The sequence below is a fragment of the Sus scrofa genome, chromosome 10, assembly GCF_054392235.1.
Source record: "Sus scrofa isolate SSC_HxYL_T2T_F1_AM1 chromosome 10, Sscrofa_HxYL_maternal_Yorkshire_Landrace_v2.0, whole genome shotgun sequence".
NCBI lineage: Eukaryota > Metazoa > Chordata > Mammalia > Artiodactyla > Suidae > Sus > Sus scrofa.
Genome location: NC_139392.1, coordinates 48,822,575 through 48,836,199, shown reverse-complemented (window position 1 = coordinate 48,836,199; position 13,625 = coordinate 48,822,575). Strand labels below are relative to the sequence as shown.

Below are 13,625 nucleotides of genomic sequence, written 5' to 3'. Positions count from 1 at the left end.
CTTACAAGTTAAGTATGCCACACTAATGCCATACTTAAACTAAATGCCAGGTGCTGTGCTAAGCAGTTTATGTGTGCTATCCTTTTGAATCTTTGCAACAGCCTTGTGAGGTAGGTACAGAAGAAGAAACAAGGGCTCAGAGAAGTGAAGTGAAACTTGCCCCAGATCACACAGCTAGTAAGTGGCAGAGGAAATAGATGACTTTAGTCCCAAGGTTATGATGAGATGTCCATCACAGCAAGCTACTTCCCAGCAGTGCTGAATCTTACTGAGGTTGCTCATTTCCTGATTAGCAGTGAAGTATATATGGTTTTTAAAGCCAAAAATCTGACTTGACCACCAGATAGTTAAATTGGAAGCTGCCATCTGTATCTACATCAGTCGTGCTTCCCATGTTAGGCATACAAGCAATACAAAACTGTTCTTTAGGGGATGTATAGATGTAGCTCTCCTACAGAAGAGTAAACTAGTTGATGGCAGGGACCATGGATTATCAACATGTCAGCTGCTGTGTGATACCTGGCATCTAGAAGTTTGTTGAATGAATTAATGAATGAACGTCCACCAAGGTGGTGGAAAGGAATGGGGGGAGATGTTCTGACAATGTTTCAAGGCTCCGATGTGGGGGCTTGTTACAACTACCATGTTGTACAAGAATAGTATTTTCACACATCCCAAGAAGTAGACTCCTTGAAGCGGACGGAGCTCCTAAGAGGGAAAAGCTCTGGGACTGACATTCCTAATCTCAGCAGTGGAACTGACAAAACCATAGACTATAAAGCTCAATTCCCTTCAATGATAACAATAAGGCCTGTGATGAAATTTACATCTGCATTTGCCATGAAGGGTTCACCAAGCAAATGAATAGTGTAAACAAGATCGCAGAGAGGAATGATTATTGGACCTGTTTAAGAAAACAATCTATTCTCAGGCATTCTTAAGCTCTTCAGAAGTGTTTTATCTGAAAATATATGTATATTTATATGCAAACAGTTGTTGCATTTACAATGCTCCATTCTTACTGATTAAGTAAATAAGGCAGGCTCCTAGAGAACCTCCATTATGCAAATCCTTTTTTTCAGCCTAATTCTAGTAACTGTATGTACTTGAGAGTAATAAAACTGTATTACTTTGAAATATTCTGTGATGGAATTTTGAAGAATTCAGACAAACCTGCTCCATTAGGTAGCATCAATGAAACTGTGCTGCATGTAACAATCTACCTGAATCAATTTTCTATCCAGCAGTAGCATCTCTTGTGCAATTTTGTCTCCTAATCTCTCCTAATCCAACCTGGAGCCCTTCCCGCCATCTGTGTCATTACTGCATGTGCATGAGTGTGTGACAGGAGGGAGGAAGGAAGGCATGAATGGAAGGAGGGGGGAAATGTTGACTAACTTTGAGGTTCCCTTTAGGGAACAGTAATGGATGGTATAATTTATTTTCCCTGCCAATAAAATTCACACTCAAATGAGTGAATTAAAAACTTTATTATATAATTATAAAATAAAAACTTTATTTATATAATTATAAAATGAATATGTGTTATTTATTTTATATATTTATGTATTATATATACACATACATGTTTCCTTTATAATAAATCCTTGATTGTAGGTTTTCATAAAAAGCTACACATAACATGGGATCATTTGATACTTCAAAATTCTACTTGGCTCAATTGGCCAGTACTAAAAAGTCTGACACACCCCCACTTTCTGGCTGGCTAGCCCCTTGTTCAGAGCATCTTTATACATTATTTACCTCATACTACCCTAATTCCTTCCAATAGCAGTTACACTAAATCATTGGGAATTTTTAATTCTCTAATGACAAGAGAAGCATTCTTCAAATTTCTTCTCCAATGGCTTGAGCCCAGGCTACTCAATATAATTTATTCTGAGAAAGTTGAACATGAATTCATATACAAGCTTCAATGCACAAAAATTAAATCTATATCCAGTTATTTTGGAGGCTTCAAATGAACTTTATTTTTGTCTCTGGTATATTATTTGACATTAACTGAGGTTTAGGAGAGGAAGAACTGCTGAACTGGAGAGCCAGTGAATTATATGCTCTCTTGAAACTTAATGGCAAGCTTTCATCCCATAAACATAAGGGGATTCTTGAGGCCTCCAGTTGCATTCCTGCTGCTCAGGGTAATTAATAAACTCTGGGGCAGGCAAGCCAGACAAGATCATTAGGGATTTGTTCCAGATCGTGAATGTTGGACAAACTGGAAGAATGAAGTATGAAGATGGAGAGAGTTAGCCGTGTCATAGAAAGATAGCATGTTGTTGTCATAATCCAGAAGGATACCCAGACACTTCAATTGTGAGTGTACACCCATCAGCACTTGCTTATTGTTATGTCTCACTACAAAATTACTATTGAATTGGGAGAAGACCCATGAGGAGGCATTCTTGCCAATCCATTAATTCTTGGGAGCTGATATGTAGGCAATGCCAATTGCATACATGTGAGACAGTGAACAAAAGAAAGGAATAAACATTTATTAGTGATCTGAGTTGTGCTAGACACCATTTATCTAAGAAATAGAATACATGTTTCTTCCTTAAGTAGTTTACATTTAGATTTGTGATACTGACAACACTAGAGATTTTAAATAAGTTAGCAACTAGAGTGTTGTAATTTTCAAGTCCTAGCTCAGTATATTTTCCAAGATTTTACTTTTAAAAAGATGTCAAATTTTTCTAGGAGTGGTTTCCACCACATACCTTTTAACCCTGACTTATTGATATTATGTTTGTGCTATAGAACTGAATTGCCCAAGACACTGACAACAGGAGAGAGAAAAGAAAAGTGGGATCTACTCACCATGTGGAGGAACCCATGACCACCTCCCAATAGTGGCAGCCACTGTCAATGAATATATTTCCTGCTGCCCCATAGCACCCTGTGCCACTAAACCTCTCTGAGGTATGGCTTTTCTTCAGAGAGCTTTCATCTTTCTCCATCTGCAATCCATCATTGGAGATCTTCAACTTCTTGTGAGTCATTCTGGGATCCAGTTTAAAGGGTTGGCCTGAAGAAAGTAGAAACAAGATAAATGCATGAGGGGAGTTCCAGTCATGGCTCAGTGATAACAAACCCAACTCGCATAGATGAGGATGTGGGTTCAATCCCTGGTCTCACTCAATGGGTTAAGGATACAGCATTTCAGTGAGCTGTGGTGTAGGTCAAGGACATGGTTCATATCTGGCATTGCTGTGGATGTTGGGTAGGCTGGCGGCTACAGTTCCAATTTGACCCCTAGCCTGGGAACTCCATATGCTACAGGTGTGGCTTAAAAAGACTAAAAAGAAAAAAGAAAGAAAGAGAGAGAGCAAGAGAGAGAGAGAGAAAGAAAGAAAGAAAGAAAGAAAGAAAGAAAGAAAGAAAGAAAGAAAGAAAGAAAGAAAGAAAGAAAGATGCATGAGGAAGTAGTTAAGAATTCTTCTTTGTCTTCCAGAATCATCACTACCAGAGGAGCCTCTATATGATGATCATTCCTGAGTTAGTGAAAGTTGACTGGTGTTTGGATTATATTAAGAAAGCAGGCCAGAAACCACAGTTTTCAATAAAATAAAAATCAGTTTCCCTCCCCTTCATAGACTATCAAATTAAAAGGGGGCTCTCAGGGTCTCATGTTCTCAAATCAATTTTGTGCTTTGCTTTATTTCAGTGGATAATTTGGGATGAGCAGTTTTTATGGGAAGGAGATTTGAGGTGAGACAAAGTGAGGGAATAGATGAGATCACTGCTGCTTGGTGGCAGAATAGAAAAAACCCTGAGAATAACTCAACTACAGGATCATTTTTTTGTTCTCTAACTACTGGGAGGTAAGTAACATATAATTAGGTAACTTTGTTAGAATGACTGTTGCATCATCAATAATTAAAGAAAATATTTGAGTAGTCTATTTTCCAAGCCCATGATTTCTTTTCTGTGGAGATGTTCATTTGTGCTGGATATTAGATTCCAGTTATAAGTGATATCATATCCTTGGAAAATAGACTTGTGGCTGCCGGATGGGAGAGGGAGAGAGTGAGAGGGATCGGGAGCTTGGGCTTATCAGACACAACTTAGAATAGATTTACAAGGAGATCCTGCTGGGTAGCATTGAGAAGTATGTCTAGATACTCATGTTACAACAGAACAAAGGGTGGGGGAAAATGTATACATGTAAGGATAACTTGATCCCCTTGCTGTACAGTGGGAAAAAATAAATAATAAATAAATAAATAAATAAACAAATTTATGAAAAAAAAAGAAAATATTTCAGTAGGATCATTCACAACAAAGAATTCCTTATAGTCATATAACACAACCAGTGAGTTACTAAGAACCAATAGCTGGGTATGGCAAGAGCTGTATTACACAAACATGTCAGGGGAATGTGGCCCTGCTGGCCTAGTGGTTAACACTCTGGTGTCACAGATCACTGCTGTGGTACAGGTGTTTTTTTTTTTAACTTTTTTTTTGTCTTTTTGCCTTTTCTAGGTCCACTCCTGTGGCATATGGAGTTCCCAGGCTAGGGGTCTAATCAGAGTTGTAGCCACCGGCCTACACCAGAGCCACAGCAATGCAGGATCCAAGCCATGTCTGCAACCTACAGCACAACTCACGGCAACACCGGATCATTAACCCACTGAGCAAGGCCAGGGATTGGACCCGCAGCCTCATGGTTCCTAGTCAGATTCGTTAACCACTGCACCACGACGGGAACTCTGGTACAGGTTTTTTGTTTTTTTTTTTTTAATTTATTATAGTTGATTTACAATGTCCTATCAACTTCTGCTGTAGAGCAAAGTGACCCAGTCATACATATATGTACATTCTTTTTCTCACATTATCCTCCGTAGTATTCCATTGCAAGTGATGAGATATAGTCCCCTGTGTGATACAGCAGGATCTCATTGCTTATCCACTCCAAATGCAATAGTTTGCATCTACTAACCCCAAACTCCCAGTCCACCCACTCCCTTCTCTTCCCCCTTGGCAACCACAAGTTTGTTCTCCATGTCCATGAGTTTGTTTCTTTTCTGTAGATGAGTTCATTTGTGCCATATATTAGACCCCAGATGTAAGTGATATCATATAGTATTTGTCTGTCTCTTTCTGACTTACTTCACGTAGAGTGAGAATCTCTAGTTCCATCCATGTTGCTGCAAGTGACATTAGTTTGTTCTTTCTGATGGCTGAGTAGTATTCCATTTTGTGTGGTGCAGGTTTGATCCCTGGCCTGGGAAGTCCCACATGCTATAGGCATGGCCAAAACAAACAAACAAAAAACCACATCTGACAGCTACCACTGGTGAATATAATATAATACCCATCCCCTACTTTTTGTCTCTTACCCACCTTCACTATAGAGGCCAGCAAAGTTAACTGCTCAAGGGCCTAGCCTCCCTTGATGCTAGAGGTGACTAAAAAGACCAAAGCAGAAGTCAGATAGGGCGAGGGAAACTTCTTGGAAAATGCCTGCTTTCCTGATAAAAAGGGATAGCCATCACATGTATGAACTCTTTGCCCCAAACTTTCTATCTTGAAAGGAAATATGACATCTAGAGGTGGTAGTGTCCACATGGTGGCCAGGTTGCAATGAGCCATCACACAAAGGGAGAAGACACCTGAGTCTTTTATGGCATCACACAACTGCTGCACCTGCCCTGAACTGCCTACCTTCAAACTTCTTGCTATGTGAGAGAGAGTGGAAGAAATACTATTTGTTTAATCTGCTAACAAATACTATTTGTCAAGCTACATTAGTTGGATTTTTCTGTCACTTTCAGCCGAAAACATTCTGAACAGTTATAGCTCCTCTGTAGTTGGATTTTACCAGATTAACACAAACAGTACTTTTATTCCATTGTCCCCCCCAAGCATGGAGGTGGAGTGCAGAGAAAAATTCTTCACCAACAGTCTTACAAGCCACCAGATATTTTATATACTTCTCTGTGCCTTCGAACCTCCCAGGGGAACAAGCAAACCCTTTTCCCAAAGCCCAAACACCAACAGTAAAGATCCTCTCTCTAATGAGTACCTCTGCCCTCTTACACTGCCCTGGAGGACAGCATCAGGCTCAGTGTACTTGCTGGCATGGAGGGCAAAACTGACCTCTCCTTTTTTTTTTGTTTTGTCTTTTGTCTTTTGTCTTTATAGGGCCAAATATGTGGCATATGGAGGTACCCAAGTGAGGGATCTAATTAGAACTGTAGCTGCCTGCCTACACCACAGCCACAGCAACACCAGATCCAAGCCATGCCTGCAACCTACACCACAGCTCATGGCAATGCTGGATCCGTAACCCACTGAGTGAGGGATTGAACCCACAACCTCATGATTCCTAGTCAGATTTGCTTCCACTGCACCACAACAGGAACTCCCTGACCTCCCCTTTTGTTTGTCTGTTTTATGGCTGCTCCAGTGGCACAGGGAAGTTCCCAGACCAGGGATTGAATTCACACCACAGTTGCAAACTACACCACAGCTGTGGCCACAGTGGATCCTTTAACCCACTGTGCCAGGCCAGGGATGGAACCCACACCTCCAGAGTGACCCAAGCCATTGCAGCTGATTCTTTACCCACTGCACCACAGCAGGAACTCCTGAACTCTCCTTTTGGAATTGGCACAAAGTACTATTTGTTTTGAGTCAGGTAGGTTCACTTTTCTGACTACCTGCTTGGTTTATGGCTTTAACACTGAAAATGTAGCATGTCCCGCTCTGCAGCCTGTGAACTGTGTAATGGTTCTGTTTGATGTTGGGCACAATCATCCAGCTATCCATGGAGTTACACAGGCCTGTAATGTGGGCAAAAACAAGGATGTTAAGGTAATAGTGAGAGGATAAGAAAGCACACTGAGAATTCATCCTAAGTCCCCCTGAAAGTAAATTTCATTTTGTTTTCTTTTGAATCCTGGAAGACATAGTGAGATGAACCTCCTCTTCTTTTCTCCCTTGGAGCTAAGTTTATGCCAGGCTCCTTGCTTCTGGTAGTTGGCAGTAACCACTAGTGAAAGTTAGGTTACTTCAATTTACTGCCAAATAATATAGGAAAAGCTTCTATACAAAAATCACAGAATCATCTTTTCTATGGAGTCTCTAGATCTTTACCCCAAAGGTCCAGTCTTCTGCAATCTGAGTTTGACCTTGAATGGGTGGGTTCTGTGCAGAGCACTGTAACATGGAATCTCAGAGCCAAAAGGACACTTAATCACTATATTCCCTTCATTTTACAAAAGGAATCTAAGATGTAGAGAAGAAAAGTGATTTTTTCCCAAGGCCTCAGACAGCTGAGGATGGTGTGAGCAGAACCCTAGTCTCTTTAATACTAGTCCAGTGTTTTATCCACTACATCAAAATTCATGAAACAAGCTACAGTGCTCCTTGGTCTCTGCAAGATAGTGTAGCTTTCAGGCTCATGATTCAACTCTCCCACACCATCCTCACCCTTATTTCCAAAACCAGCTGGACTCCAAGGTGTCATAGGGACGTCCAGGAGATGATATAATAATCAATATGAAATATCATCTCTTTACCTGGCACTACTCAGTTTTACTCCTTCCTGGTTATGACTCTAATATTCATTTGAGGTTGGGTGGTCCAAGAACACATTGTTCTCTGGAACCTTCTTCCCTCTCAAGTAGGGAAAGGGATCAGAGATCTAGGTTTCTGCTTTTGAAACTCTTTAGACTATAAACATTGACTTAGAGAAAAGTGTACATAATTAAAAACATGTATTCAGCTAACTTTTAGTAAAGGCAGGATCAACATTCTTGTCTGTGAATTATCTAGATGTCTCTCTTATGTTACCTGGTTTTTAGTCAGGTTACCAATTTTTAACCATAATTCTACCGGAGTATGGAAAAGAAAGGGCAGGAAGAAAAGAGTGGTGAATTTGATCATTTCTATGCAGCTTAAGCAAAAGGTTTACTGGAGTTGAAAGATGGAAATAATAATAAATGATTTGAAAGAGATATGATCAGGAAGGTTTTATAATTAACTTGGGGGGAAGTAGGAAAAGTCTAAATTAAAACTAGAAAAAGAAGCATAATGGAGTGTAAACAGATGTGCTATAGAAAGAAGAAAAATTGGTGGAGATATTTAGTGACTCTCATGGAAAGACAATAAGGATTAAGAGCCAGGAACAATGTTTGAGAGCTTGGTTGCCTATTTGCAAATGCAAAGTATGAATCATAAGCTGCATATTAAATTTGAAAACAAAGAGAGAAACATATGATCACCCAGGTATACTTCTAACAATACAAAACAAACCAAAAAACCCCAAAGACAAAAGAAACTTCAAAATGAAGTACTATACACCTATGAAAAAGGAAAATGATCTCTGTGAACTGATATGGGATGATTTCCAAGATATACGGTTAATTTAAAAAATAAAATTACAAAAGAGTATTTGTAGTATGCTACCTTTTTTGCAAGAAAAAGGGGGCAAAATAAAACATACATTTGCTTTGATTTATGAAACAGTAGTAACAACAGGAAGGAAAAACAAGAAAATAATCAATTTGGTTAACTACATTGGACTGGGGTTGGGGAAGAGAATTAAAAGGATACAGGAGAGAATGATACTTCTCTGAGCATATCTTTTTTGTATAGTTTTCCTTTTCAGAAACATACCATTGTTTTACAAATTCAAAAAATTTAAATCAATATGAATGGAAAGAGTGGGGTCTAAAACTAAATGGAGACAAATGAAGCCACTTGCATTTTAAGCAGAAGAAACCACAGCAAAGGGATGGGGGCAAGAGAAGAATTGCAAACAAGTCCCCAACTATTGCTTGTTTTTGTAGTGCTATTGTATTTTGAAACAATTTCAAATATACTATGCGATGGAGCAAATGAGCATCTGTGTTGGTATTGTTGGGAGCCAGGGTTCTCATTGTGGAAGTAGGAACATATAAATATGAAATGGAGGATGGCAAGTAGGAACCTGTGGGGATGGACTGGAAGTGGAAGTATTGACATGAACTCATGATTGCTAAAATATGTATATGCATGTGTATACATATGCACATATATGTGAAGTATGTGTATATGTATATGTATGTGAGGTGTTGTGTGTGTGTTTCTAGTATCCAGGTCTTGGATTCTAATACATTCTCCCATTCAAAGGGACCAAGGTGCAGTACTCTTGTGGCTCAACAGGTTAAGGATCTGGTGTTGTTGATCCATTGCTGCTGTGGCATAGGTTCAACCCCTGGTCTAGAAACTTCCACATGCCGTGAGCATGGACAAAAAAAATTAAAAGTACCAGGGTTTCTCAGGAAAATGGCTGATTTCAAGGCTGGGGCAGGATATGATCAAAATGAGCCTAGAACATTTTGCTATGCTGGAAAGAAAGGAACTGCTTAAGAAAATGATAGAACATAAGGACCCAGGAGTCATCTTAAAGGGCTCCCACCATGTGAATCTGGGCAATCTGAGCACCACAACAACTAAGGGCAGTAAAGAAGTATAAACCACTGAATGAAGAGAATTCATGAGTCCACACTGAGTAGAAAAATGAGCCGATGGAGGATGAGATTTTGCCTACAGTAGAATGCAGAATAGCAACTTGTAAGTGTGGGAGGGAATGCTCAGTTGGAAAATGATCATTTTGCCATTATCAGAGTAAAGGCTGAACCAGGTAAGAATTATTGATGCTAAAAGAAGGGTGGGAGTGAGATGCACTTGATGAGGAAGGGAGGATATTTTCACAGTCTTAAAGTATCACTGCACAGATTGTTTATTAGTTGCAAAAGGAAAAATAGTAAATATGCAGAGAAGAAGTTAGGCAACACCTTTGACCAGGCTATCAAAATTAGCATCATCAGTGAAGGGCAAGTAGATACCATGTGTCTCCAAATGTGATGCCCTAAAGAGAACACATCTCTTATGTGATTCTCCAGCCATGAATGCATAACCTGAATATAATCATGAGGAGACATTAGATTAAACCCAAAATAAGGAACAGTGCAATAAATAAAAGTCACCTTTAAAAATATCAATGTCTTTAATATATTGAAATTAATGTATTAAAGACAAAGAAAGGCTGAGAAACATTGTCATCACAGAGACAATGTTGAGTACTTAACCCACTGAGCCACAACAGGAACTCCTCCATTCACTTTTTTTTTTGTCTTTTGTATTTTTAGGGCCACACTCATGGTATATGGAGGTTCCCAGGCCAGGGGTTGAATTGGAGCTGTAGCTGCTGGCCTACCCCACAGCCATAGACACATGGGATCTGAGCCAGGTCTGCAACCTATACCACAGCTCATGGCAACACCAGACCCTTAACCCACTGAACTCCTGTCCTCATGGATAAAAATCAGGTTCATTAACCACTAAACCACGATGGGAACTCCCATTCATTTGTTGATGGATGGTTGTTTGTATGTCAATTATACTTCCATAAAGTGGTTTTGAAGAGAAAATGTGGGGAAACCTCAAGGGAATGTAGCTCTCAGAACCAGGGTTCAGTCAATAGTGGCAGGCCAGACCAGCATATAGGACTAGAATCTTCATGAATGTTGTTGCAAGTAAAATTGTTTCAATTTTTTTGCCAATCACCACCCCAAATTTTGCTTCAGGGCTCTGCCCTTGTCCCTATCTCCACTTTCTTATCAATGATCAGAGGAAGAAGATATGGAAGGCAGGCTTGGTGCCAGGGTCGGGGGGAGTAAATATGTTGAAAGGCACAATGTAGATACAAAAGGATTTTGGCAGGCTGGAATGAGGAGTCAGAACTAACCAGATAAAATGCCACTGAGAATAAATTCAAAGTGTTGTATTTCAGTTTAGACACTCAACTGTATAGGATTCAGATGTGGAATACCTGGAGATTTCAGCCTTCTCTATGCTCAGTCAACACGGTAGTCGATGTTGCTGCTGGAAAAAAAGGTATGGAACAAGGGGACATCAGGTAATGCACAGAGCAATAATTCAGCTCTCCTCTGTGGTAGTCAGACCACTTTCAAAGTCCTGCTATCACTTTTTTAACAGCACATTTATAAAGCACTTTGACAAACAGGAGTGTGTCCCAGAAAAGTATGTCACAGTGGTTAAAGGGTCTGAAACCATGTCACATGAGGATGCTTAGCCTGGAAAAGAGAAGATTTTGAAGGGATGTTAGAGCTACCTAAAATTATCAGAATTGTCATGTTGCTAGCGAGGCATAAAGGGGAAGCTGTGATTTAATTCATTAAGCTTGGAGTCTGATGGACGTGGGTTCAAATCATGACCCCATCACTTTGTAGCTCTGTGACTTTTGGGCAATTCATGTAACTTGAGCTTCAGTTTATTCTATATAAAATAGAATTCATATCATCCATTTCATAGGGCTAAGTAAGAAGTCAGGAGGTCCAAATTAGATAAGGGAGTATTTGTAAATGGAAAAGCATAATACATATATGTTATCATTGTTGGTATTCTTCATTAGGAGGAAGGGTTAGGCTTATCATGAGGAAGTACTGACAATTGTTTATAGCTGCACAACAGCTGACTGGGCTGTTTTGCTACATCTCAGCTACAGTTCAGTTTGAGCAGGAACAGGTCAAGCACCTACAAGGTGTCTGGTAGAAAGGAAGAGGATTTGACTAGATGAATTCTAAGGTCCCTTCCAATTACAAGATGCTATGATCTTATCACTATTAAGAATTATCCTTTAAGTTTGTCTTTACAAAGGACAATATGGTCTTGAAAATAGAGGTGACTTCTGACAGACTTTTGATCTTTCTCACTTCTTGGGCTTATTCTCAACCCCAGGAGACAACTGTTCTCCCCCATATCAGGAAAGAGAAGCAGTTACTGGCTTTAAGACTTTCCAGAGAAGGAGAGACAAGTGCAAACAAGCATACTGGGGAGGCCTTAGCAGTTTGTGACTTCACAACCTGAAGAAACACCCAGTAAGACAGCTACCAGGGCCAATGGTTTAGTTTGGAGCTGCATGAGGCAAGTGTTTTTTAGAGTTTGACCCTAAATGTTCGCTTACCTCCCCACCCCACTATGTGGACCTAAACTGTCACAAAATGGGAAAAGGAAACCTATCAATCAGGAGAGTTTTGTTGGAAAAACTCCTCTTATATGGGTCTGTAAGGTCAGACAGAAGCACAAATGCAAGGTAAAGAGAAAAATACTAATTTGCAATTACACAGATGTAGAACTTAGGACGTGAATCAGTTCTAGTCTTGAATCCAGTTATAATTCTGCTTTCATTTCCATATTCCCCAGTACATTGAGCAGAACCTGAGGTTGGAGTTAAGGTCCCACTCTGCCTTGCCTTACTCCAGTTCATCAGAAGATGAAAGCATAACACATGACCTAAATGACTGCTTTAGAGATGTCTTTCATTTGGTGGCTCACTGATGCATTTTTATATTTGGTGTGACTCTTGGAGGACATGGAGAAGGGTCAGCGGGAAAAGCGACAGAGGCAGGAGGCTTGTCACTTTTTCATTGATCCAAATAGATATGGAAGGAAGTGGTAGTCTTTGAATGTCATGTATTTTACCATGATAATGAAGTGGGAGAGAATCAAGGAGAGAGATGTTCACACACATAGAATCAGCAATGATGGTGGCTCAGATACTCAGGAATGAATTTTGTGCTGTGTTCTGATTTAGGAGAGTGGAGTGACATGGATTAACTAAGGAAAAGCTAAGAATTACATAAACAAATGGGAGTGGCCCCAGTGACTACCCAGCAAGGAAATATGCAACTTGCTTGTTACCCATCAGTAAGGTCTTTGCAATGCCCTGAGGGGGAACTTGCACTGTCTATCAGACACTAGACTGAACAACCTAACATGTCTTACAAACACCTGCCTCATGGCACCCCAGCCAATCTTGAGCAGCTTACTGCTTCCTTACATTTCCTTATTTCTGGCCACAGGGCCCAACTACACCATGACTTACTGATGAAGTTAGCCTGGCCAGTAAATATGGTGTACTGAAACTCATAGGAGCTGATGCTGAACTCATCAACTGAGATCCAGTGGACTGTAATGGTGTCATGGGAGGCAGTACAGAGTTCCTCTAAGATAGATGGTGGGTTTGGGGCTATAAGGAAGGGTTGAAAAGAAGGTAAGGAAAGCATGCTCTCTGTTCTGGAATTTGACAATCATTACTTTTGCTGCCCAACCCAACATCTCATGGAAAGGAGGTTTTCTTAATAAGAGGCTTTAGATTGAATGTACCATACAACCTGAAGCCAAGTGCTGAGACCTCAAGTTCCCCAAAACTACTTTTGCTTTAATGATAAAGGTATTCAGGCAAAGATCTAAGCCTTGGTTATGGAGATGATTGCTCATCAATGTTTTTGCCCATTATCTACTCTGCCTACACAAACTCATAGATATTAGAGCAAAGCAGTCATGTGGTTTTCTTATTACATGACCTTCAACCTACTTGTTTTTATTTCTTTCTTTTTTTTTTTTTTTTGTCTTTTCTAGGGCTGCACCTATGTCATATGGAGGTTCCTAGGCTAAGGATCCAATCAGAGCTGCAGCCGCCAGCCTACATCACAGCCACAGAAATGCCAGATATGAGCCTCATCTGTGACCTACACCACAACTCACAGCAATGCCAGATACTCAATCCATTGAGCATGGCCAGGGAGCAA

At 40.1% G+C, this 13,625-nt stretch overlaps 1 pseudogene; it reads right to left on the bottom strand.

The window, feature by feature from the left end:
• Window positions 1-2,087: 2,087 nt before the first annotated feature.
• LOC110258860 (putative E3 ubiquitin-protein ligase MID2) lies at window positions 2,088-13,100 on the bottom strand (annotated as a pseudogene).
• Window positions 13,101-13,625: the final 525 nt, after the last annotated feature.